Source organism: Saccostrea cucullata, unplaced genomic scaffold (genome assembly GCF_032062105.1).
Source record: "Saccostrea cucullata isolate Sc308-1 unplaced genomic scaffold, CSIRO_AGI_Scuc_v1 ctg18462, whole genome shotgun sequence".
Classification (NCBI taxonomy): Eukaryota; Metazoa; Mollusca; class Bivalvia; order Ostreida; family Ostreidae; genus Saccostrea; species Saccostrea cuccullata.
Window position 1 is genome coordinate 2508 of NW_026921691.1, and position 3006 is coordinate 5513.

General features: G+C 31.4%; 1 long non-coding RNA gene across 1 annotated transcript; it reads right to left on the reverse strand.

Moving 5' to 3' along the window:
• Positions 1-1976: 1976 nt before the first annotated feature.
• LOC134260574 (uncharacterized) lies at positions 1977-2803 on the reverse strand. The gene is made up of 3 exons (XR_009990573.1): positions 2650-2803; positions 2277-2328; positions 1977-2066 (listed from the first exon to the last, which is right to left on the reverse strand). It is a non-coding gene; the product is annotated as an uncharacterized LOC134260574 (long non-coding RNA).
• Positions 2804-3006: the final 203 nt, after the last annotated feature.

The following is a 3006-nucleotide window of genomic DNA, read 5'->3' on the forward strand; positions in this document are numbered from 1 at the left end:
TAGGTTTGACTCTTTTAGATTCTTTATTTGTCCTAGTTCTTCTTATGCTCTGCCTTTCAGAGTGTTTTGATTTGAGAGTGGCATTTTTGGTGTCCTGTTCTTTGAGGACTTTTTCACATTTATCAGACGCCACTTCATTTGTCTAATTTCATAGATAGTATCATCTTTCGAATCATTTTTTGTACTATGAAGACGTAATCAATATTCAAAACTGCTTCTTCTTGCTTTTTCTTCTCTTCATCCCAAGAAGTTTTCAGCTCTGGAGAAGCACATCTTGCTCCTAATTTCTACAACAAATATTAAAATAAATACCCATTTGCCTATATATACATATTATATGTGTGCTTCCGGATTTAATCATATATTAACTAGTACACAAATTCTGAGTTGATTGTAAACTTATCAATTGACCTAGAAGAAACACAGCTCAATTTTGATTAATTACTGACAACTGAAATATTTTTGAACCAATCTAGATTTTAAAAGAAAGTGCATATGGCGGTCTATTTGATATTACATGTATGGGGTGATGTGTTTACATTTGTGTGCGATTACATTGATTGCAATGTAGATCTGAAAAGGAACAATTGTACGACACAGAAAGGGGTTTGTGAGTTTTGTTCCACTTAATGTTTCTTTAGTCTACTGTTTAAACAGGTGGTTCTCTTAACATCAGAACTTTGACATTTACAGAAGACCATAAAAGATATGCCATTTTTTAAAGTCTGGGTAATGAAATATTTATCGATAATTTCAGACCAGCGGGCTACAGATTTTGAAGCTAGTGTTGATGTACATGTAAATTGGGGAGTAATGACTTTTTCGCTATCTTTTTTTTTTTTGAGCATTTTACCACCATGTTTAGCTGCTTGACCTTGAACATGTTGAGGTGGCCTTTTCTCTGTTCCTCCACAATAATTCTTTCATTTAGCAGCAAGATACTATGGATATGGTAAAAAGCTGTAACAAACAAAATATGAAAAATTAATAACAGGTATGGCTCTCCGTAGAAAGAATATACAAAAAGGAGAAAAAAATTATACAAACAGGGTGTACTTATGACTAAAGCAAGTAGATAACATTTTACACAATGATAAAATTCTCTGTGTCATCTAGTTAAGTGAATTACATAAAGAAACATATATATGTGTAGATCAAATTTATAGACGACAAAATATGATACAAAACATACATAATGGTACCGAACTCTGAGCACATGGAGTTAGAAGATTTACAAACTTTACGAAAATGCAAAGAATAGCATTTACAGCATTTAACATATTAAGACATACGTATCTATAGTTTCAGACCAGCAAGCTACAGATTTTGTGGATGAACATGTAAATTGGGGACTAGTGACTTTTTGCCATCTCTTTTTTTTGAGCATTTTACCACTGTGTTACCTGCTTGACCTTGAATATGTTGAGGTGCCTTTTTCTCCATGTTCCTCCATAATATTTTATTTTATTTAACAGAAAGATACTATGGATAAAAAAAAATATGAAAAATCAATAACAAGTATGGAATTTCATATAAAAAATATACAAACTGATGTATTTATGATTAGAGCAAGTAGATAACATTCATACAATGATAAAATCCTTACACTTTGTGATCTAGTTCAACAAATTATTTCAAAAACATATTATAAAATGAATAAGATCAAATTTAGAGACGACAATACATGATACGAAACTGATGTACATAATGGCGCACCATACCTGGAACACATGGAATTTACGAGTTTACGAAAATGCAAAGGTAAACATCTACAGCATTTAACAAGTTATGCAAGTTATTGGGATAATGAGCAAGTGATTTAACGTAAAATAAAATATATTAACAACTTACACTGTAGATAGCAGGGGTTTAAAGTTGACAGCAAATTCGAAGTTCCAGTAAAAGGTGGCAATCTCATATACATTAAGTCGTACAACAAATGATTAGTTCGTACCTCAAACTGGGTAGCCAAATATCTGGTCATGTCACTTTAAGAAGGAAGGCTCAGCAAGTTCCATGTTGTCAGATCATTTCCACAGATACTCCAAACTTTTCTGGCACAATTTCTGAAAGAAAAGTTGTATCTTGAAGGTTTTTTTGTTCAACTTAGGATTAATTCTGATGAATGTAAAAATTTGAAAAGTTTACAGATGACAGACGGATACCAGACAACTGATCAAAAAACTCGCTTGGGTCTTAAAATGGCTCAGGTGAGCTAAAAAAAATTCAATTCATGTGATTTTATTGATCTTATCTGAAAATTTAAGAAATCTTACCTTTGTGTTAATTTTCATACTGCTATTGTCCTTCTTGTGAGTATTGGGATTCCTGTAATTAATGCATGCATAATTGTGCATCATAGAATATGATAGCTATTTTTAATAATTTATGCTTAAATATCTAATGTAATATAATTATGCATAGCTCTGTGCAATTTATACACTGTAGTATGTTTAGATTAACTGTCAGAATCCATTGCTATTGTATTTTTAGGATAAAGAAATTAAGAATATAAACCTTGTCTTTTTTACTTGGTAAATAGTAGTTCAAGTTGTTATTTTTTATAGTCTTATGCTAAAATATACAAATTAATAAAAACAATGTGAGGTTGTTTGTGTTAAATGAAAATTTAAGCTGCATGGTTCTCACCATTTTCACAAGCTCACTATATACGCCGGCGCTGTGGGGAATCGTCTCATGCACAGTCCACTGCAACTATTAAATAATCAAAATAAATGCTGAATATGATCTTGAACATGCATTAAAAAATAAATATATATATATTTTTTACATTGTACAACATACTCTGTAAATGGTGAACAGGGGAACACTAAAATTCCTGGACCAATCCCAAACGAGGAAATTCTGGTTAAAATCCATCTTTATGAGAGATGTTTAAAAGTCTTAAATAATTATTTCAAAATTAAAATAGCGCTTGCCCAAATGTTTTAATTGTCAGGCATTTTATGTGTAGTGCCCAGACTAAGGAACAGTAGCATTGTCAGT